This window comes from Passer domesticus, chromosome 9 (assembly GCF_036417665.1).
Source record: "Passer domesticus isolate bPasDom1 chromosome 9, bPasDom1.hap1, whole genome shotgun sequence".
Taxonomy (NCBI): Eukaryota; Metazoa; Chordata; class Aves; order Passeriformes; family Passeridae; genus Passer; species Passer domesticus.
The window spans coordinates 3,632,705-3,656,136 of record NC_087482.1 but is presented as its reverse complement, the minus strand read 5'-3'; the positions used below and the strand labels follow the sequence as shown (position 1 = coordinate 3,656,136).

At 55.8% G+C, this 23,432-nt stretch overlaps 1 long non-coding RNA gene across 1 annotated transcript in view; it reads left to right on the top strand.

The window, feature by feature from the left end:
- The window catches only part of LOC135307046 (uncharacterized), a 177,661-nt gene extending 155,571 nt beyond the window's left edge, over positions 1 to 22,090 (top strand). Inside the window, exon 3 of the long non-coding RNA XR_010367788.1 lies at positions 21,980 to 22,090. This is a non-coding gene — a long non-coding RNA (uncharacterized LOC135307046). The remainder of the gene's footprint in view (positions 1 to 21,979) is intronic.
- The last annotated feature ends 1,342 nt before the right edge of the window (positions 22,091 to 23,432 follow it).

Sequence of the window (23,432 nt, the reverse complement as noted above, 5' to 3'; positions counted from 1 at the left end):
ACTCCATAGTCGTTTAAGGCTGGTAATATTTGTAAAATAAGTTTTTCATGTTTTCTTATGTTGCCTGCTAAAATGTGTCTTTATAACTGTCTCATGTTCTTGTTTTCTAATTCTTGAGCAATTTGCTTTATTCTACTCTCAGGATTTATTTCTTCTCTAGCTCTTGCAGAGCAAAAAGTTTTAATATATTGCTTACAAATTTTGCCATTTTATTCTTTTTGCTGTATTTCACATTTTCTTCATTGCAGTCTTTTACTACTCATAGTGCACCTTCTGAATTTGTTAAAATTATAGCGTACTACACTAACTTGGTAGTGTGCATATGGCTCATTCTTTTTGGGCTTGGATAACTAATACAGTGACAATAATCCTCTGCAGTTTTAACACTCTAGCTCTCTCAAAGCCCCTTTGGGTTGCAGCCAAAGGGCCAAGATGTGTATCTTCTTGGTAGCAGAGCTTACACCTTGGGATCTAGTCACTGACGTCATTCGTCTCATTCTCAGTATTACTTCATAAGATTTATAAGAGCCTTTTAAATTGTTTTTCAGGATTTAGGATAGCACCTGCTTATTTCTAATTGTTATAGTTTTGTTTCTTTGACATTTTAGCTCTAAAGTTGTAATTAGTCTGTACACTTCTCTTTCTTTCAGCTATACTTGGCTTTTTTCCTTTATTTTAATTTGATCCTTATTAAATATCTAACGGCTTTTGTTATATCCTATCTGATTTAATGTTACTTTTAGTGTTTCTTGGAACTTAAATCTGGTTTGTATCTTATATACTTAATTTTTTTCCGATTTTTCACGAATCATATTATTGTTCTAATATATTTTTACAGTGTTTCATTAGCTTTTACTTCTATTTCTTTTGTCTGTTATAACAAAAGCACAAAAATATTTTATTTTTTGAAATAAATTTGCATATCACACCTTAAATATTCAGTTCACTTAAAACAACCTCATGAATAATACAGTTTAAAATAAAATATTTTACTTCTCCTTACAATGGGTTTTACAGCTTACAAGCTTAGGTATTAACATGCATCAGTCTATTTTACTTCAAGGAGTAGTGGTGACATTTTAGTGAGGTTTGGCTGGTGTTTCTGTTGGTGGATTTACAGGTCTCCTGTCCTGTCTTTCTTTGCAGCTGAACCTGCTGGTGAAGGTGGTGCAGCTTCCCAAGCCACGTCCAGGACTGAGGCTCTGGGAGATGCTGAGGGTAGGTCAAGGCCTTTCCCCTGGGAGAGCTGCCAGCTCAGAGCCCAAAGCTGGGCCAGGGAGGCAGCGCTGCAGGTGCCAGCACAGAACCATGCACGTGTGTGCCCTTGCCCTGCACGATCCCCTCATCGCTGCTGCGGCTCAGTGGTGCCCGTGCAGATCAGCAGAGATGGCAGAAGCTTCTGTGGCTGTTGAATTACAGGTGTGTCTGGAGGGAGGACTTCTCCAGCTCCTTTGCTGATTCCTACAGAGAAGCCTGGCAACCATCGCAGGGGTGAGTAGTGTGTCCCTGCTGACCCCACAGGCTGAGCCCTGCTTTTGTGGGGTCTGTTCCTGGGAAATGGAATTCTGTTGCTCTAAGGTCCTCCGAGGGGGAAGGACCAAGCCACAGGACACCACAAACCCCATGATCCATCCGAAAACATGAGGCAAATGCTGAAGGAAATGCAGCAGGCAGGAGAAGGTGGGTGCATTTCCCTCATGCTTCCCCTGGGACTCAGCAGCCGGGGGCTTTGGCTGCACATCTGGACACGCTGTGTCTGGCACAGCGGGAAGGCATCCATGGCAGCCTCTCTGCCCCACAGCTGCTGCTGCTGCTTTGACGCCCTGCAGGGCTGTTTCCCAGCCTGGCCTGGCTGCAGCTTCTGCCCAGCCCCTGCAGGAAGGCATTTGGCATCAGCTGACAGGCCACCTAATCGCACCACAGGCCTGAGATCCCCTGAAATTTTCCAGTCGCCGGGTAGAACAGAAAGCTCAGCAGTTTGGAGAAGGGAGGGCCCTGGCCTTCCCAAAATGTTTATAGGGATTTCCTGATTCTTAGCCATGTCTTTGACAAGCATTCCCTTCTGAAGGCGCCACCTCCCCAGTGGGGAACAGCCCCACCTGATCCAGCTGTCCCTCTTCCTTTCTCCAGAAGTGGATGCAGAGGCTGGGCATGAGGCGGCGTTTCCCAGAGGAAGCAGTGGTTCCGTGCCAGCCTCTGCTGCAGGAAGAGAGGCGATGCCAGGCACAGGCCCAGGAGGTAATTGTTGTGCCTGTGGGCCTGAGCCCGTCTGAGGCTTGAGCTGCTCTCTCTGCTGCCTGACAGTGCAGGGACAGCCTGGACTAGAGCGGCACAGCCCAGGGAATTATCCCGAGCAGGCTCAGGGCACTCGGGTACTGAGCAGTCCTGCTGGGGTCCCTCCATAGGAGACATGTCCTGTTATGAATAGAAAATTGTATTTTTTTTAAGTTTCAGAATTAAAAAAAAACAAGCCAGACCGAGTCAGACTCCTTTGGTTTCGCTGCTGAAGGAAAGCTCTTCAAATGCCTGTTAATGGCAGGTGATTAACTGATCGTTTCCCTGATGCTGGCTGCATGCCAAGAAGATACCAAGGGAAACCCTCCAGGGTAAAGAGAATGGGCAGTGACACCAGAGACAACATGCAAATAAGAAATGCAGTGCACCCTGGGTTTTTACAGTTTTACAGTTTTTACAAGAAAAAAACCCCTAAAATCAGGAGCCAACAAGTGACTTAAGTGGTCTAAGAATGGGAGCATAGTCCCGTACCTGCTTGGACCTTTTTATTTTCTCACCCTAACCTGAAAAGACACTGATTAAAGAGACCCCCCGGGTTTGTAAACAAAACAAACCAAGGACTCAACGACTCTCCCGTGAGGACAGAGTCCCCAGTTCTGTCTGCAGACCAGCGGACAAACTGCATCATCCTCCTCCTTCGTGCCACACCTGGGAGCAACGGCGGCGAGGGCGCAACCCGTCAATTTCTCCCCACGTGAGCTGATTCTTCTTAATAAAGCCATTAAAAAGGAGAAAGATCTCCTGCCCATTTATTTCATGTCCTGAAACCTGGGAGCGACTGCAATGGTGCCCACGGTGCGGAAAGGACAGAGGGGGAGAGGAAGCCTCCAGTGTGTCCTGAGCGGGCCTGGCTGTTTGCCCTTGGGATCTGGGAGCTGTCCCAGCAGAAGAAGGACGGGAGGGACAGAGGGAGGGATGGATAGCTGTGTCACTGCCTGCTGCAGTTTTCCCCGGGGTTTTAGAGAGGATTTCCTCTGTGTCTGAGGGAGAGAACCCGGGGGCCCTGCGCTGCTCCAGCCACCCCTCCCAGGGATGTTGCTGAGAGCAGGGAAAGAGTGTGGAGAGTGACCAGGAGCCAGCCCAGAGCTCCTCAGGCCCCTGTGCACCTTCGGCCATGTCTATTCACATCTGGCTCCCATGGCCTTACCCGACCCCCTGGCAGTGCCCAGTTCTCTGTGGCAGAAGGGGATCCCAGCACACTCTGGAAAGTGTTCTCATCTGTGCTCCGTTCTAGATGAGGTTGCTGGGAAGGCTTCTCCATCAGCTTGGATGAATAAAGTTTTGAAGCCCTTGGAGCCTCCTGCAGGAATGTTCTCAGTGTGCCACCAAGGAAGAATTGTAGACAAGCGGGCAGGAAGCAGGTGACAGAAGCTTCTGTGGCTGTTGTGTTACAGATGTGTCTACAGGGAAGACTTCTCCAGCTCCTACCTTGGATGCTATACGCAAGCCCATCTCCCATCACAATGGTGAGCAGTGTGTCCCTGCTGACCTCAAAGGCGGAGCCTTACTTTTGTGGGATCCATTCCTGGGAAATGGAAATATTTTTCTCTAAGGTACTCCAACAGGGAAAATCCAAGATACAACAGATAAGATGTCCCTGCAACCATCCTAACGGATTAGGCAAGAGCTGAAGGAACCCCTGCAGACAAGAGAAGGTGAGTGCATTTCCCTCATGCTTCCCCTGGGATACAGCAGCCGGGGTCTTTGGCTGCACATCTGGACACGCCATGCCCGGCACAGCGGGAAGGGATCCATGGCAGCCTCACTGCCCCGCTGCTGCCTTCACATCCTGCAGGGCTGTTTCCCAGCCTGGCCTGGCTGCAGCTTCTGCCCAGCCTCTGCAGGAAGGCATTTGGCATCAGCTGACAGGCTGCCCAAACTGTAACACACCCTGAGATCCCCCACAATATGCAGCCCTGCAGTTTAGGAAAAGGGTGGCTGTTTGGTGGTGGAAGTGCTCTCATCATGCCACTGTAACCTGGCCATTTTCCTGCTCCATAAATTTAACAAATATTACCTCTGATACCACCTCCCAAGTGGGGAACAGCTCCATCTGATGCAGCTGTCTCCCTTCCTTTGTCAAGAGATGGACATAGTGCTTCAGTGGAAGGTGGCATTTCTTGAAGGAAGCACTCCATCTTCGGTGCCAGCCCCTGTTGCAGGAAGGAAGGCAAAGCCAGACATGGGCACAGGCACAGCAGGTAATTGCTGTGCCGGGCTCAGGCCTGGCCGGGGCTGTGTGGCAGCAGCTCTTCCCCCAGGGCCTGCCCTTGCCCGGCCCGGCAGCAGCCAAAGCTGGAGGCGCCACGGCTTCCAGGCCTCTGGAGCTGGTTCAGAGCCCCGGGGAAACGGGACTGGTGCAGCAACGTCCCTGGCGCTGCAGCTGCTGCGGAGCTGGCCCTGAGTGCCCAGAGGCCCAAGGCACAGGAGCAGCCCCGAGCGGGAGCCCTGCCGGCAGCCCAGGGCCAGAGCCAGCCCTGGCACACAATGGAAACAGTTCTCATCTTGGTTTGCTTCCAGACTGGGATGCTGGGAAGGATTCTCCATTAGCCTGGCGCTCTGAAGTTGTGAAGCCCTCTGAGCATTCTGCAGGTATGTTCTCACTGTCCCACCAAGGCGTAATGTTTGACTGACTGGTAAGAACCAGGTGACAGAAGCTTCTGTGGCTGTTGTGTTACAGATGTGTCTGCAGGGACGATTTCACCAACTCCTAACTTGGTTGCTGCACAGAAGCCCAGCTCCCATGGCAGTGGTGAGCAGTGTGTCCCTGCTAACCCCACAGTCTGAGCCCTGCTTTCTTGGGATCCATTCTTGAGAAATGGAACTACTTTCTCTTAAGGTCCTACGACAGGAAAGACCAAAGACATGGCAGGCAGGAAATTCCAGGACCCATTAGAAATCATGTGGCAAATGCTGAAGGAATGTCTGCAGAGAAGACAAGGTGGGTGTATTGGTGCATTTCCCTCGTGCTTCCCCTGGGACTCAGCAGCCAGGGGCTTTGGCTACACATCTGGACACGCCGTGCCCGGCACAGCAGGAAGGGATCCATGGCAGCCTCGCTGCCCCGCTGCTGCTTTCACGCCCTGCAGGGCTGTTTCCCAGCCTGGCCTGGCTGCAGCTTCTGCCCAGCCTCTGCAGGAAGGCATTTGGCATCAGCTGACAGACAGGCCCAATTGTACCACAGTCCATGCCCACCCTCAGATCCCCTGCAAATTCCTTCTCTCCAGGCAGATCAGATGTTGGGGCTGTTTGGGGAAGGAAGCAGCCTTGGGTTGTCCCAAAATCCTGGGTCTTTTATGATCCGTATGCATTCCTTTCACCAGTGATGCCTCCTGAAATTGTCCCCTTCCCCATTCCCAGTCAGGAATGTTTTCATCTGATCCAGCTGTCTCTTTTCCATTCTCCAGAAATGAAAGGAGAGCCTGCGGAGAAAGAAGCATTTCCCGGAGGAAGCAGTGGTTGCATGCCAGCCTCAGCTCCAGGAAGGGAGGCCATGCCAGGCACAGGCACAGGAGGTAATTGCTGTGCCTCTGGGCCTGAACCCTGCTGAGGCTTGAGCTGCCCTCTCTGCTGCTTGGCAGTGCGGGCACAGCCTGGACTAGAGCAGCACAGCCCAGGGGAATTATCCCGAGCAGGCTCAGGGCACTGAGCAGTCCTGCTGGGGTCCCTCCATGGGAGACATGTCCTGAAACCTGGGAGTGACTGCACGGGGTGCCCACGGTGGGGAAAGGACAGAGGGGGAGAGCAAGGCTCCAGTGTGTCCTGAGAGGGCCTGGCTGTTTGCCCTTGGGATCTGGGGGGTTTCCCCACAGAAGGAGGGCAGGAGGGACAGAGGGAGGGCAGGATGGATAGCTGTGGCACTGCCTGCAGCAGTTTTCCCCCATGCTTTAGGGAGGATTTCTTCTGTGTGTGAGGGGGAGAGTTCCAGGTCCCTGCACTGCTGCAGCCACCCCTCCCAGGGATGTTGCTGAGGGCAGGGAAAGAGTGTGGAGAGTGACCAGGAGCCAGCCCAGAGCTCCCCAGGCCCCTGTGCAGCTTTGGCCATGTCTATTCACATCTGGCTCCCATGGCCTTACCCGACTCCCTGGCCGTGCCCAGTTCCCTGTGGCAGAAAGAGATCCCAGCACACACTGGAAAATGTTCTCATCTGTGCTGCATTGTAGATGAGGGTGCTGGGAAGGCTTCTCCATCAGCTTGGATGAATAAAGTTTTGAAGCCCTTGGAGCCTCCTGCAGGAATGTTCTCAGTGTGCCACCAAGGAAGAATTGTAGACAAGCGGGCAGGCACCAGGTGACAGAAGCTTCTGTGGCTGTTGTGTTACAGATGTGTCTACAGGGAAGACTTCTCCAGCTTCTCCAGCTGCTACCTTGGATGCTGCACTCAAGCCCAGCTCCCATCTCAGGGGTGAGTAGTGTGTCCCTGCTGACCCCACAGGCTGAGACCTGCTTTTCTGGGATCCATTCCTGGGAAATGGAAATATTTTTCTCTAAGGTACTCCAACAGGGAAAATCCAAGATACAACAGATAAGATATCCCTGGAACCATCCAAACAGATGAGGCAAGAGCTGAAGGAACCCCTGCAGACAAGAGAAGGTGGGTGCATTTCCCTCATGCTTCCCCTGGGAGTCAGCAGCCGGGGGCTTTGGCTGCACATCTGGACACGCCATGCCCGGCACAGTGGGAAGGGATCCATGGCAGCCTTGCTGCCCCGCTGCTGCTTTCACGCCCTGCAGGGCTGTTTCCCAACCTGGCCTGGCTGCAGCTTCTGCCCAGCCTCTGTAGGAAGTTATTTGGCATCAGCTGACAGGCCATGCCCAAACTGTAACACACCCTGAGATCCCCCACTATATCCATCCCTGCAGATTAAGAAAAGGCTGGCTGTTTGGAGCTGGAAGTGCTCTCATCATGCCACTGTAACCTGGCCATTTTCCTGCTCCATAAATTTCACAAATATTACCTCTGATGCCACCACCCATGTGGGAAACAGCTCCATCTGATGCAGCTGTCTCCCTTCCTTTGTCAAGAGATGGACATAGTGCTTCAGTGGAAGGTGGCATTTCTTGAAGGAAGCACTCCATCTTCGGTGCCAGCCCCTGTTGCAGGAAGGAAGGCAAAGCCAGACACGGGCACAGGCACAGCAGGTAATTGCTGTGCCGGGCTCAGGCCTGGCCGGGGCTGTGTGGCAGCAGTTCTTCCCCCAGGGCCTGCCCTTGCCCGGCCCGGCAGCAGCCAAAGCTGGAGGCGCCTCGTCTTCCAGGCCTCTGGAGCTGGTTCAGAGCCCCGGGGAAACGGGACTGGTGCAGCAACGTCCCTGGCGCTGCAGCTGCTGCGGAGCTGGCCCTGAGTGCCCAGAGGCCCAAGGCACAGGAGCAGCCCCGAGCGGGAGCCCTGCCGCCAGCCCAGGGCCAGAGCCAGCCCTGGCACACAATGGAAACAGTTCTCATCTTGGTTTGCTTCCAGACTGGGATGCTGGGAAGGATTCTCCATTAGCCTGGCGCTCTGAAGTTGTGAAGCACTCTGAGCATTCTGCAGGTATGTTCTCACTGTCCCACCAAGGCGTAATGTTTGACTGACTGGTAAGAACCAGGTGACAGAAGCTTCTGTGGCTGTTGTGTTACAGGCGTGTCTGCAGGGACGACCTCACCAACTCCTACCTTGGATGCTGCACAAAAGGCCAGCTCCCATGGCAGGGGTGAGTAGTGTGTCCCTGCTGACCCCTCTGGCTGAGCCCTGCTTTTGTGGGGTCCATTGCTGGGAAATGGAACTACTTTCTCTTAAGGTCCTCTGACAGGAGAGACCAAAGACATGGCGGGCAGGAAATTCCAGGACCCATTAGAAATCATGTGGCAAATGCTGAAGGAATGTCTGCAGAGAAGACAAGGTGGGTGCATTTCCCTCATGCTGCTCCTGGGACTCAGCAGCCGGGGGCTTTGGCTGCACATCTGGACACGCCGTGCCCGGCACAGCAGGAAGGGATCCATGGCAGCCTCGCTGCCCCGCTGCTGCTTTCACGCCCTGCAGAGCTGTTTGCCAGCCTGGCCTGGCTGCAGCTTCTGCCCAGCCTCTGCAGGAAGGCATTTGTCATCAGCTGGCAGACAGCCCCAATTGCACCACAGGCCATGCCCACCTTCAGATCCCCTGCAATTTCCTGGTGTCCAGGCAGATCAGATGTTGGGGCTGTTTGGGGAAGGAAGCAGCCTTGGGTTGTCCCAAAATCCTGGGTGTTTTCTGATCCTTATGCATTCCTTTCACAAGTGATGCCTCCTGAAATTGTCCCCTTCCCCATTCCCAGTCAGGAATGTTTTCATCTGATCCAGCTGTCTCTTTTCCATTCTCCAGAAATGAAAGGAGAGCCTGCGGAGAAAGAAGCATTTCCCGGAGGAAGCAGTGGTTGCATGCCAGCCTCAGCTCCAGGAAGGGAGGCCATGCCAGGCACAGGCACAGGAGGTAATTGCTGTGCCTCTGGGCCTGAGCCCTGCTGAGGCTTGAGCTGCCCTCTCTGCTGCTTGGCAGTGCGGGCACAGCCTGGACTAGAGCAGCACAGCCCAGGGGAATTATCCCGAGCAGGCGCAGGGCACTGAGCAGTCCTGCTGGGGTCCCTCCGTGGGAGACATGTCCTGAAACCTGGGAGCGACTGCACGGGGTGCCCACGGTGGGGAAAGGACAGAGGGGGAGAGCAAGGCTCCAGTGTGTCCTGAGAGGGCCTGGCTGTTTGCCCTTGGGATCTGGGGGGTTTCCCCACAGAAGGAGGGCAGGAGGGACAGAGGGAGGGCAGGATGGATAGCTGTGGCACTGCCTGCTGCAGTTTTCCCCCATGCTTTAGGGAGGATTTCTTCTGTGTGTGAGGGGGAGAGTTCCAGGTCCCTGCACTGCTGCAGCCACCCCTCCCAGGGATGTTGCTGAGGGCAGGGAAAGAGTGTGGAGAGTGACCAGGAGCCAGCCCAGAGCTCCCCAGGCCCCTGGGCAGCTTTGGCCATGTCTATTCACATCTGGCTCCCATGGCCTTACCCGACTCCCTGGCCGTGCCCAGTTCCCTGTGGCAGAAAGAGATCCCAGCACACACTGGAAAATGTTCTCATCTGTGCTGCATTGTAGATGAGGGTGCTGGGAAGGCTTCTCCATCAGCTTGGATGAAGAAAGTTTTGAAGCCCTTGGAGCCTCCTGCAGGTATGTTCTCAGTGTGCCACCAAGGAAGAATTGTAGACAAGCGGGCAGGCACCAGGTGACAGAAGCTTCTGTGGCTGTTGTGTTACAGATGTGTCTACAGGGAAGACTTCTCCAGCTTCTCCAGCTGCTACCTTGGATGCTGCACTCAAGCCCAGCTCCCATCTCAGGGGTGAGTAGTGTGTCCCTGCTGACCCCACAGGCTGAGCCCTGCTTTTCTGGGATCCATTCCTGGGAAATGGAAATATTTTTCTCTAAGGTACTCCAACAGGGAAAATCCAAGATACAACAGATAAGATATCCCTGGAACCATCCAAACAGATGAGGCAAGAGCTGAAGGAACCCCTGCAGACAAGAGAAGGTGGGTGCATTTCCCTCATGCTTCCTCTGGGAGTCAGCAGCCGGGGGCTTTGGCTGCACATCTGGACATGCCGTGCCCGGCACAGCGGGAAGGGATCCATGGCAGCCTCGCTGCCCCGCTGCTGCTTTCACGCCCTGCAGGGCTGTTTCCCAGCCTGGCCTGGCTGCAGCTTCTGCCCAGCCTCTGCCGGAAGTTATTTGGCATCAGCTGACAGGCCATGCCCAAACTGTAACACACCCTGAGATCCCCCACTATATCCAGCCCTGCAGATTAGGAAAAGGGTGGCTGTTTGGAGGTGGAAGTGCTCTCATCATCCCACTGTAACCTGGCCATTTTCCTGCTCCATAAATTTCACAAATATTACCTCTGATGCCACCACCCAAGTGGGAAACAGCTCCATCTGATGCAGCTGTCTCCCTTCCTTTGTTAAGAGATGGACATAGTGCTTCAGTGGAAGGTGGTATTTCTTGAAGGAAGCACTCCATCTTCGGTGCCAGCCCCTACTGCAGGAGGGAAGGCAAAGCCAGACATGGACACAGGCACAGCAGGTAATTGCTGTGCCGGGCTCAGGCCTGGCCGGGGCTGTGTGGCAGCAGCTCTTCTCCCAGGGCCTGCCCTTGCCCGGCCCGGCAGCAGCCAAAGCTGGAGGCGCCTCGGCTTCCAGGCCTCTGGAGCTGGTTCAGAGCCCCGGGGAAACGGGACTGGTGCAGCAACGTCCCTGGCACTGCAGCTGCTGCGGAGCTGGCCCTGAGTGCCCAGAGGCCCAAGGCACAGGAGCAGCCCCGAGCGGGAGCCCTGCCGCCAGCCCAGGGCCAGAGCCAGCCCTGGCACACAATGGAAACAGTTCTCATCTTGGTTTGCTTCCAGACTGGGATGCTGGGAAGGATTCTCCATTAGCCTGGCGCTCTGAAGTTGTGAAGCACTCTGAGCATTCTGCAGGTATGTTCTCACTGTCCCACCAAGGCGTAATGTTTGACTGACTGGTAAGAAGCAGGTGACAGAAGCTTCTGTGGCTGTTGTGTTACAGGCGTGTCTGCAGGGACGACCTCACCAACTCCTACCTTGGATGCTGCACAAAAGGCCAGCTCCCATGGCAGGGGTGAGTAGTGTGTCCCTGCTGACCCCTCTGGCTGAGCCCTGCTTTTGTGGGGTCCATTGCTGGGAAATGGAACTACTTTCTCTTAAGGTCCTCTGACAGGAGAGACCAAAGACATGGCGGGCAGGAAATTCCAGGACCCATTAGAAATCATGTGGCAAATGCTGAAGGAATGTCTGCAGAGAAGACAAGGTGGGTGCATTTCCCTCATGCTGCTCCTGGGACTCAGCAGCCGGGGGCTTTGGCTGCACATCTGGACACGCCGTGCCCGGCACAGCAGGAAGGGATCCATGGCAGCCTCGCTGCCCCGCTGCTGCTTTCACGCCCTGCAGAGCTGTTTGCCAGCCTGGCCTGGCTGCAGCTTCTGCCCAGCCTCTGCAGGAAGGCATTTGGCATCAGCTGGCAGACAGCCCCAATTGCACCACAGGCCATGCCCACCTTCAGATCCCCTGCAATTTCCTGGTGTCCAGGCAGATCAGATGTTGGGGCTGTTTGGGGAAGGAAGCAGCCTTGGGTTGTCCCAAAATCCTGGGTGTTTTCTGATCCTTATGCATTCCTTTCACAAGTGATGCCTCCTGAAATTGTCCCCTTCCCCATTCCCAGTCAGGAATGTTTTCATCTGATCCAGCTGTCTCTTTTCCATTCTCCAGAAATGAAAGGAGAGCCTGCGGAGAAAGAAGCATTTCCCGGAGGAAGCAGTGGTTGCATGCCAGCCTCAGCTCCAGGAAGGGAGGCCATGCCAGGCACAGGCACAGGAGGTAATTGCTGTGCCTCTGGGCCTGAGCCCTGCTGAGGCTTGAGCTGCCCTCTCTGCTGCTTGGCAGTGCGGGCACAGCCTGGACTAGAGCAGCACAGCCCAGGGGAATTATCCCGAGCAGGCGCAGGGCACTGAGCAGTCCTGCTGGGGTCCCTCCGTGGGAGACATGTCCTGAAACCTGGGAGCGACTGCACGGGGTGCCCACGGTGGGGAAAGGACAGAGGGGGAGAGCAAGGCTCCAGTGTGTCCTGAGAGGGCCTGGCTGTTTGCCCTTGGGATCTGGGGGGTTTCCCCACAGAAGGAGGGCAGGAGGGACAGAGGGAGGGCAGGATGGATAGCTGTGGCACTGCCTGCTGCAGTTTTCCCCCATGCTTTAGGGAGGATTTCTTCTGTGTGTGAGGGGGAGAGTTCCAGGTCCCTGCACTGCTGCAGCCACCCCTCCCAGGGATGTTGCTGAGGGCAGGGAAAGAGTGTGGAGAGTGACCAGGAGCCAGCCCAGAGCTCCCCAGGCCCCTGGGCAGCTTTGGCCATGTCTATTCACATCTGGCTCCCATGGCCTTACCCGACTCCCTGGCCGTGCCCAGTTCCCTGTGGCAGAAAGAGATCCCAGCACACACTGGAAAATGTTCTCATCTGTGCTGCATTGTAGATGAGGGTGCTGGGAAGGCTTCTCCATCAGCTTGGATGAAGAAAGTTTTGAAGCCCTTGGAGCCTCCTGCAGGTATGTTCTCAGTGTGCCACCAAGGAAGAATTGTAGACAAGCGGGCAGGCACCAGGTGACAGAAGCTTCTGTGGCTGTTGTGTTACAGATGTGTCTACAGGGAAGACTTCTCCAGCTTCTCCAGCTGCTACCTTGGATGCTGCACTCAAGCCCAGCTCCCATCTCAGGGGTGAGTAGTGTGTCCCTGCTGACCCCACAGGCTGAACCCTGCTTTTGTGGGATCCATTCCTGGGAAATGGAAATATTTTTCTCTAAGGTACTCCAACAGGGAAAATCCAAGATACAACAGATAAGATATCCCTGGAACCATCCAAACAGATGAGGCAAGAGCTGAAGGAACCCCTGCAGACAAGAGAAGGTGGGTGCATTTCCCTCATGCTTCCTCTGGGAGTCAGCAGCCGGGGGCTTTGGCTGCACATCTGGACATGCCGTGCCCGGCACAGCGGGAAGGGATCCATGGCAGCCTCGCTGCCCCGCTGCTGCTTTCACGCCCTGCAGGGCTGTTTCCCAGCCTGGCCTGGCTGCAGCTTCTGCCCAGCCTCTGCCGGAAGTTATTTGGCATCAGCTGACAGGCCATGCCCAAACTGTAACACACCCTGAGATCCCCCACTATATCCAGCCCTGCAGATTAGGAAAAGGGTGGCTGTTTGGAGGTGGAAGTGCTCTCATCATCCCACTGTAACCTGGCCATTTTCCTGCTCCATAAATTTCACAAATATTACCTCTGATGCCACCACCCAAGTGGGAAACAGCTCCATCTGATGCAGCTGTCTCCCTTCCTTTGTTAAGAGATGGACATAGTGCTTCAGTGGAAGGTGGTATTTCTTGAAGGAAGCACTCCATCTTCGGTGCCAGCCCCTACTGCAGGAGGGAAGGCAAAGCCAGACATGGACACAGGCACAGCAGGTAATTGCTGTGCCGGGCTCAGGCCTGGCCGGGGCTGTGTGGCAGCAGCTCTTCTCCCAGGGCCTGCCCTTGCCCGGCCCGGCAGCAGCCAAAGCTGGAGGCGCCTCGGCTTCCAGGCCTCTGGAGCTGGTTCAGAGCCCCGGGGAAACGGGACTGGTGCAGCAACGTCCCTGGCGCTGCAGCTGCTGCGGAGCTGGCCCTGAGTGCCCAGAGGCCCAAGGCACAGGAGCAGCCCCGAGCGGGAGCCCTGCCGCCAGCCCAGGGCCAGAGCCAGCCCTGGCACACAATGGAAACAGTTCTCATCTTGGTTTGCTTCCAGACTGGGATGCTGGGAAGGATTCTCCATTAGCCTGGCGCTCTGAAGTTGTGAAGCCCTCTGAGCATTCTGCAGGTATGTTCTCACTGTCCCACCAAGGCGTAATGTTTGACTGACTGGTAAGAACCAGGTGACAGAAGCTTCTGTGGCTGTTGTGTTACAGGCGTGTCTTCAGGGATGACCTCACCAACTCCTACCTTGGATGCTGCACAAAAGGCCAGCTCCCATGGCAGGGGTGAGTAGTGTGTCCCTGCTGACCCCTCTGGCTGAGCCCTGCTTTTGTGGGGTCCATTGCTGGGAAATGGAACTACTTTCTCTTAAGGTCCTCTGACAGGAGAGATCAAAGACATGGCAGGCAGGAAATTCCAGGACCCATTAGAAATCATGTGGCAAATGCTGAAGGAATGTCTGCAGAGAAGACAAGGTGGGTGCATTTCCCTCATGCTGCTCCTGGGACTCAGCAGCCGGGGGCTTTGGCTGCACATCTGGACACGCCGTGCCCGGCACAGCAGGAAGGGATCCATGGCAGCCTCGCTGCCCCGCTGCTGCTTTCACGCCCTGCAGAGCTGTTTGCCAGCCTGGCCTGGCTGCAGCTTCTGCCCAGCCTCTGCAGGAAGGCATTTGGCATCAGCTGGCAGACAGCCCCAAATGCACCACAGGCCATGCCCACCTTCAGATCCCCTGCAATTTCCTGGTGTCCAGGCAGATCAGATGTTGGGGCTGTTTGGGGAAGGAAGCAGCCTTGGGTTGTCCCAAAATCCTGGGTGTTTTCTGATCCTTATGCATTCCTTTCACAAGTGATGCCTCCTGAAATTGTCCCCTTCCCCATTCCCAGTCAGGAATGTTTTCATCTGATGCAGCTGTCTCTTTTCCATTCTCCAGAAATGAAAGGAGAGCCTGCGGAGAAAGAAGCATTTCCGGGAGGAAGCAGTGGTTGCATGCCAGCCTCAGCTCCAGGAAGGGAGGCCATGCCAGGCACAGGCACAGGAGGTAATTGCTGTGCCTCTGGGCCTGAGCCCTGCTGAGGCTTGAGCTGCACTTTCTGCTGCTTGGCAGTGCGGGCACAGCCTGGACTAGAGCAGCACAGCCCAGGGGAATTATCCCGAGCAGGCGCAGGGCACTGAGCAGTCCTGCTGGGGTCCCTCCATGGGAGACATGTCCTGAAACCTGGGAGTGACTGCACGGGGTGCCCACGGTGGGGAAAGGACAGAGGGGGAGAGCAAGGCTGCAGTGTGTCCTGAGAGGGCCTGGCTGTTTGCCCTTGGGATCTGGGGGGTTTCCCCACAGAAGGAGGGCAGGAGGGACAGAGGGAGGGCAGGATGGATAGCTGTGGCACTGCCTGCTGCAGTTTTCCCCCATGCTTTAGGGAGGATTTCTTCTGTGTGTGAGGGGGAGAGTTCCAGGTCCCTGCACTGCTGCAGCCACCCCTCCCAGGGATGTTGCTGAGGGCAGGGAAAGAGTGTGGAGAGTGACCAGGAGCCAGCCCAGAGCTCCCCAGGCCCCTGGGCAGCTTTGGCCATGTCTATTCACATCTGGCTCCCATGGCCTTACCCGACTCCCTGGCCGTGCCCAGTTCCCTGTGGCAGAAAGAGATCCCAGCACACACTGGAAAATGTTCTCATCTGTGCTGCATTGTAGATGAGGGTGCTGGGAAGGCTTCTCCATCAGCTTGGATGAAGAAAGTTTTGAAGCCCTTGGAGCCTCCTGCAGGTATGTTCTCAGTGTGCCACCAAGGAAGAATTGTAGACAAGCGGGCAGGCACCAGGTGACAGAAGCTTCTGTGGCTGTTGTGTTACAGATGTGTCTACAGGGAAGACTTCTCCAGCTTCTCCAGCTGCTACCTTGGATGCTGCACTCAAGCCCAGCTCCCATCTCAGGGGTGAGTAGTGTGTCCCTGCTGATCCCACAGGCTGAGCCCTGCTTTTCTGGGATCCATTCCTGGGAAATGGAAATATTTTTCTCTAAGGTACTCCAACAGGGAAAATCCAAGATACAACAGATAAGATATCCCTGGAACCATCCAAACAGATGAGGCAAGAGCTGAAGGAACCCCTGCAGACAAGACAAGGTGGGTGCATTTCCCTCATGCTTCCCCTGGGAGTCAGCAGCCGGGGGCTTTGGCTGCACATCTGGACACGCCATGCCCGGCACAGCGGGAAGGGATCCATGGCAGCCTCGCTGCCCCGCTGCTGCTTTCACGCCCTACAGGGCTGTTTCCCAGCCTGGCCTGGCTGCAGCTTCTGCCCAGCCTCTGCCGGAAGTTATTTGGCATCAGCTGACAGGCCATGCCCAAACTGTAACACACCCTGAGATCCCCCACTATATCCAGCCCTGCAGATTAGGAAAAGGGTGGTTGTTTGGCGGTGGAAGTGCTCTCATCATGCCACTGTAACCTGGCCATTTTCCTGCTCCATAAATTTCACAAATATTACCTCTGATGCCACCGCCCAAGTGGGGAACAGCTCCATCTGATGCAGCTGTCTCCCTTCCTTTGTCAAGAGATGGACATAGTGTTTCAGTGGAAGGTGGTATTTCTTGAAGGAAGCACTCCATCTTCGGTGCCAGCCCCTGCTGCAGGAAGGAAAGCAAAGCCAGACACGGGCACAGGCACAGCAGGTAATTGCTGTGCCGGGCTCAGGCCTGGCCGGGGCTGTGTGGCAGCAGCTCTTCCCCCAGGGCCTGCCCTTGCCCGGCCCGGCAGCAGCCAAAGCTGGAGGCGCCTCGGCTTCCAGGCCTCTGGAACTGGTTCAGAGCCCCGGGGAAACGGGACTGGTGCAGCAACGTCCCTGGCGCTGCAGCTGCTGCGGAGCTGGCCCTGAGTGCCCAGAGGCCCAAGGCACAGGAGCAGCCCCGAGCGGGAGCCCTGCCGCCAGCCCAGGGCCAGAGCCAGCCCTGGCACACAATGGAAACAGTTCTCATCTTGGTTTGCTTCCAGACTGGGATGCTGGGAAGGATTCTCCATTAGCCTGGCGCTCTGAAGTTGTGAAGCCCTCTGAGCATTCTGCAGGTATGTTCTCACTGTCCCACCAAGGCGTAATGTTTGACTGACTGGTAAGAACCAGGTGACAGAAGCTTCTGTGGCTGTTGTGTTACAGGCGTGTCTGCAGGGACGACCTCAGCAACTCCTACCTTGGATGCTGCACAAATGGCCAGCTCCCATGGCAGGGGTGAGTAGTGTGTCCCTGCTGACCCCTCAGGCTGAGCCCTGCTTTTGTGGGGTCCATTGCTGGGAAATGGAACTACTTTCTCTTAAGGTCCTCTGACAGGAGAGACCAAAGACATGGCAGGCAGGAAATTCCAGGACCCATTAGAAATCATGTGGCAAATGCTGAAGGAATGTCTGCAGAGAAGACAAGGTGGGTGCATTTCCCTCATGCTGCTCCTGGGACTCAGCAGCCGGGGGCTTTGGCTGCACATCTGGACACGTCGTGCCCGGCACAGCAGGAAGGGATCCATGGCAGCCTCGCTGCCCCGCTGCTGCTTTCACGCCCTGCAGGGCTGTTTCCCAGCCTGGCCTGGCTGCAGCTTCTGCCCAGCCCCTGCAGGAAGGCATTTGGCATCAGCTGGCAGACAGCCCCAAATGCACCACAGGCCATGCCCACCCTCAGATGCCCTGCAATTTCCTGGTGTCCAGGCAGATCAGATGTTGGGGCTGTTTGGGGAAGGAAGCAGCCTTGGGTTGTCCCAAAATCCTGGGTGTTTTCTGATCCTTATGCATTCCTTTCACAAGTGATGTCTCCTGAAATTGTCCCCTTCCCCATTCCCAGTCAGGAATGTTTTCATCTGATCCAGCTGTCTCTTTTCCATTCTCCAGAAATGAAAGGAGAGCCTGCGGAGAAAGAAGCATTTCCGGGAGGAAGCAGTGGTTGCATGCCAGCCTCAGCTCCAGGAAGGGAGGCCATGCCAGGCACAGGCACAGGAGGTAATTTCTGTGCCTCTGGGCCTGAGCCCTGCTGAGGCTTGACCTGCCCTCTCTGCTGCTTGGCAGTGCGGGCACAGCCTGGACTAGAGCGGCACAGCCCAGGGGAATTATCCCGAGCAGGCGCAGGGCACTGAGCAGTCCTGCTGGGGTCCCTCCATGGGAGACATGTCCTGAAACCTGGGAGTGACTGCACGGGGTGCCCACGGTGGGGAAAGGACAGAGGGGGAGAGCAAGGCTCCAGTGTGTCCTGAGAGGGCCTGGCTGTTTGCCCTTGGGATCTGGGGGGTTTCCCCACAGAAGGAGGGCAGGAGGGACAGAGGGAGGGCAGGATGGATAGCTGTGGCACTGCCTGCTGCAGTTTTCCCCCATGCTTTAGGGAGGATTTCTTCTGTGTGTGAGGGGGAGAGTTCCAGGTCCCTGCACTGCTGCAGCCACCCCTCCCAGGGATGTTGCTGAGGGCAGGGAAAGAGTGTGGAGAGTGACCAGGAGCCAGCCCAGAGCTCCCCAGGCCCCTGGGCAGCTTTGGCCATGTCTATTCACATCTGGCTCCCATGGCCTTACCCGACTCCCTGGCCGTGCCCAGTTCCCTGTGGCAGAAAGAGATCCCAGCACACACTGGAAAATGTTCTCATCTGTGCTGCATTGTAGATGAGGGTGCTGGGAAGGCTTCTCCATCAGCTTGGATGAATAAAGTTTTGAAGCCCGTGGAGCCTCCTGCAGGTATGTTCTCAGTGTGCCACCAAGGAAGAATTGTAGACAAGCGGGCAGGCACCAGGTGACAGAAGCTTCTGTGGCTGTTGTGTTACAGATGTGTCTACAGGGAAGACTTCTCCAGCTTCTCCAGCTGCTACCTTGGATGCTGCACTCAAGCCCAGCTCCCATCTCAGGGGTGAGTAGTGTGTCCCTGCTGGCCCCACAGGCTGAGCCCTGCTTTTCTGGGATCCATTCCTGGGAAATGGAAATATTTTTCTCTAAGGTACTCCAACAGGGAAAATCCAAGATACAACAGATAAGATATCCCTGGAACCATCCAAACAGATGAGGCAAGAGCTGAAGGAACCCCTGCAGACAAGAGAAGGTGGGTGCATTTCCCTCATGCTTCCCCTGGGAGTCAGCAGCCGGGGTCTTTGGCTGCACATCTGGACGCGCCGTGCCCGGCACAGTGGGAAGGGATCCATGGCAGCCTCGCTGCCCCGCTGCTGCTTTCACGCCCTACAGGGCTGTTTCCCAGCCTGGCCTGGCTGCAGCTTCTGCCCAGCCTCTGCCGGAAGTTATTTGGCATCAGCTGACAGGCCATGCCCAAACTGTAACACACCCTGAGATCCCCCACTATATCCAGCCCTGCAGATTAGGAAAAGGGTGGTTGTTTGGCGGTGGAAGTGCTCTCATCATGCCACTGTAACCTGGCCATTTTCCTGCTCCATAAATTTCACAAATATTACCTCTGATGCCACCACCCAAGTGGGGAACAGCTCCATCTGATGCAGCTGTCTCCCTTCCTTTGTCAAGAGATGGACATAGTGTTTCAGTGGAAGGTGGTATTTCTTGAAGGAAGCACTCCATTTTCGGTGCCAGCCCCTGTTGCAGGAAGGAAAGCAAAGCCAGACACGGGCACAAGCACAGCAGGTAATTGCTGTGCCGGGCTCAGGCCTGGCCGGGGCTGTGTGGCAGCAGCTCTTCCCCCAGGGCCTGCCCTTGCCCGGCCCGGCAGCAGCCAAAGCTGGAGGCGCCTCGGCTTCCAGGCCTCTGGAGCTGGTTCAGAGCCCCGGGGAAACGGGACTGGTGCAGCAACGTCCCTGGCGCTGCAGCTGCTGCGGAGCTGGCCCTGAGTGCCCAGAGGCCCAAGGCACAGGAGCAGCCCCGAGCGGGAGCCCTGCCGCCAGCCCAGGGCCAGAGCCAGCCCTGGCACACAATGGAAACAGTTCTCATCTTGGTTTGCTTCCAGACTGGGATGCTGGGAAGGATTCTCCATTAGCCTGGCGCTCTGAAGTTGTGAAGCCCTCTGAGCATTCTGCAGGTATGTTCTCACTGTCCCACCAAGGCGTAATGTTTGACTGACTGGTAAGAACCAGGTGACAGAAGCTTCTGTGGCTGTTGTGTTACAGGCGTGTCTGCAGGGACGACCTCAGCAACTCCTACCTTGGATGCTGCACAAATGGCCAGCTCCCATGGCAGGGGTGAGTAGTGTGTCCCTGCTGACCCCTCAGGCTGAGCCCTGCTTTTGTGGGGTCCATTGCTGGGAAATGGAACTACTTTCTCTTAAGGTCCTCTGACAGGAGAGACCAAAGACATGGCAGGCAGGAAATTCCAGGACCCATTAGAAATCATGTGGCAAATGCTGAAGGAATGTCTGCAGAGAAGACAAGGTGGGTGCATTTCCCTCATGCTGCTCCTGGGACTCAGCAGCCGGGGGCTTTGGCTGCACATCTGGACACGCCGTGCCCGGCACAGCAGGAAGGGATCCATGGCAGCCTCGCTGCCCTGCTGCTGCTTTCACGCCCTGCAGGGCTGTTTCCCAGCCTGGCCTGGCTGCAGCTTCTGCCCAGCCTCTGCAGGAAGGCATTTGGCAACAGCTGGCAGACAGCCCCAATTGCACCACAGGCCATGCCCACCCTCAGATGCTCTGCAATTTCCTGGTGTCCAGGCAGATCAGATGTTGGGGCTGTTTGGGGAAGGAAGCAGCCTTGGGTTGTCCCAAAATCCTGGGTGTTTTCTGACCCTTATGCTTTCCTTTCACAAGTGATGCCTCCTGAAATTGTCCCCTTCCCCATTCCCAGTCAGGAATGTTTTCATCTGATGCAGCTGTCTCTTTTCCATTCTCCAGAAATGAAAGGAGAGCCTGCGGAGAAAGAAGCATTTCCCGGAGGAAGCAGTGGTTGCATGCCAGCCTCAGCTCCAGGAAGGGAGGCCATGCCAGGCACAGGCACAGGAGGTAATTGCTGTGCCTCTGGGCCTGAGCCCTGCTGAGGCTTGAGCTGCCCTCTCTGCTGCTTGGCAGTGCGGGCACAGCCTGGACTAGAGCAGCACAGCCCAGGGGAATTATCCCGAGCAGGCGCAGGGCACTGAGCAGTCCTGCTGGGGTCCCTCCGTGGGAGACATGTCCTGAAACCTGGGAGCGACTGCACTGGGTGCCCACGGTGGGGAAAGGACAGAGGAGGAGAGCAAGGCTCCAGTGTGTCCTGAGAGGGCCTGGCTGTTTGCCCTTGGGATCTGGGGGGTTTCCCCACAGAAGGAGGGCAGGAGGGACAGAGGGAGGGCAGGATGGATAGCTGTGGCACTGCCTGCTGCAGTTTTCCCCCATGCTTTAGGGAGGATTTCTTCTGTGTGTGAGGGGGAGAGTCCCAGGTCCCTGCACTGCTGCAGCCACCCCTCCCAGGGATGTTGCTGAGGGCAGGGAAAGAGTGTGGAGAGTGACCAGGAGCCAGCCCAGAGCTCCCCAGGCCCCTGGGCAGCTTTGGCCATGTCTATTCACATCTGGCTCCCATGGCCTTACCCAACCCCCTGGCAGTGCCCAGTTCCCTGTGGCAGAAAGAGATCCCAGCACACACTGGAAAATGTTCTCATTTGTGCTGCATTGTAGATGAGGGTGCTGGGAAGGCTTCTCCATCAGCTTGGATGAATAAAGTTTTGAAGCCCTTGGAGCCTCCTGCAGGTATGTTCTCAGTGTGCCACCAAGGAAGAATTGTAGACAAGCGGGCAGGAACCAGGTGACAGAAGCTTCTGTGGCTGTTGTGTTACAGATGTGTCTACAGGGAAGACTTCTCCAGCTTCTCCAGCTGCTACCTTGGATGCTGCACTCAAGCCCAGCTCCCATCTCAGGGGTGAGTAGTGTGTCCCTGCTGATCCCACAGGCTGAGCCCTGCTTTTCTGGGATCCATTCCTGGGAAATGGAAATATTTTTCTCTAAGGTACTCCAACAGGGAAAATCCAAGATACAACAGATAAGATATCCCTGGAACCATCCAAACAGATGAGGCAAGAGCTGAAGGAACCCCTGCAGACAAGAGAAGGTGGGTGCATTTCCCTCATGCTTCCCCTGGGAGTCAGCAGCCGGGGGCTTTGGCTGCACATCTGGACACGCCATGCCCGGCACAGCGGGAAGGGATCCATGGCAGCCTCGCTGCCCCGCTGCTGCTTTCACGCCCTACAGGGCTGTTTCCCAGCCTGGCCTGGCTGCAGCTTCTGCCCAGCCTCTGCCGGAAGTTATTTGGCATCAGCTGACAGGCCATGCCCAAACTGTAACACACCCTGAGATCCCCCACTATATCCAGCCCTGCAGATTAGGAAAAGGGTGGCTGTTTGGAGGTGGAAGTGCTCTCATCATGCCACTGTAACCTGGCCATTTTCCTGCTCCATAAATTTCACAAATATTACCTCTGATGCCACCACCCAAGTGGGGAACAGCCCCATCTGATGCAGCTGTCTCCCTTCCTTTGTCAAGAGATGGACATAGTGCTTCAGTGGAAGGTGGTATTTCTTGAAGGAAGCACTCCATCTTCGGTGCCAGCCCCTGCTGCAGGAAGGAAGGCGATGGCAGACACGGGCACAGGCACAGCAGGTAATTGCTGTGCCGGGCTCAGGCCTGGCCGGGGCTGTGTGGCAGCAGCTCTTCCCCCAGGGCCTGCCCTTGCCCGGCCCGGCAGCAGCCAAAGCTGGAGGTGCCTCGGCTTCCAGGCCTCTGGAGCTGGTTCAGAGCCCCGGGGAAACGGGACTGGTGCAGCAACGTCCCTGGCGCTGCAGCTGCTGCGGAGCTGGCCCTGAGTGCCCAGAGGCCCAAGGCACAGGAGCAGCCCCGAGCGGGAGCCCTGCCGCCAGCCCAGGGCCAGAACCAGCCCTGGCACACAATGGAAACAGTTCTCATCTTGGTTTGCTTCCAGACTGGGATGCTGGGAAGGATTCTCCATTAGCCTGGCGCTCTGAAGTTGTGAAGCCCTCTGAGCATTCTGCAGGTATGTTCTCACTGTCCCACCAAGGCGTAATGTTTGACTGACTGGTAAGAACCAGGTGACAGAAGCTTCTGTGGCTGTTGTGTTACAGGCGTGTCTGCAGGGACGACCTCAGCAACTCCTACCTTGGATGCTGCACAAATGGCCAGCTCCCATGGCAGGGGTGAGTAGTGTGTCCCTGCTGACCCCTCAGGCTGAGCCCTGCTTTTGTGGGGTCCATTGCTGGGAAATGGAACTACTTTCTCTTAAGGTCCTCTGACAGGAGAGACCAAAGACATGGCAGGCAGGAAATTCCAGGACCCATTAGAAATCATGTGGCAAATGCTGAAGGAATGTCTGCAGAGAAGACAAGGTGGGTGCATTTCCCTCATGCTGCTCCTGGGACTCAGCAGCCGGGGGCTTTGGCTGCACATCTGGACACGTCGTGCCCGGCACAGCAGGAAGGGATCCATGGCAGCCTCGCTGCCCCGCTGCTGCTTTCACGCCCTGCAGGGCTGTTTCCCAGCCTGGCCTGGCTGCAGCTTCTGCCCAGCCCCTGCAGGAAGGCATTTGGCATCAGCTGGCAGACAGCCCCAAATGCACCACAGGCCATGCCCACCCTCAGATGCCCTGCAATTTCCTGGTGTCCAGGCAGATCAGATGTTGGGGCTGTTTGGGGAAGGAAGCAGCCTTGGGTTGTCCCAAAATCCTGGGTGTTTTCTGATCCTTATGCATTCCTTTCACAAGTGATGTCTCCTGAAATTGTCCCCTTCCCCATTCCCAGTCAGGAATGTTTTCATCTGATCCAGCTGTCTCTTTTCCATTCTCCAGAAATGAAAGGAGAGCCTGCGGAGAAAGAAGCATTTCCGGGAGGAAGCAGTGGTTGCATGCCAGCCTCAGCTCCAGGAAGGGAGGCCATGCCAGGCACAGGCACAGGAGGTAATTTCTGTGCCTCTGGGCCTGAGCCCT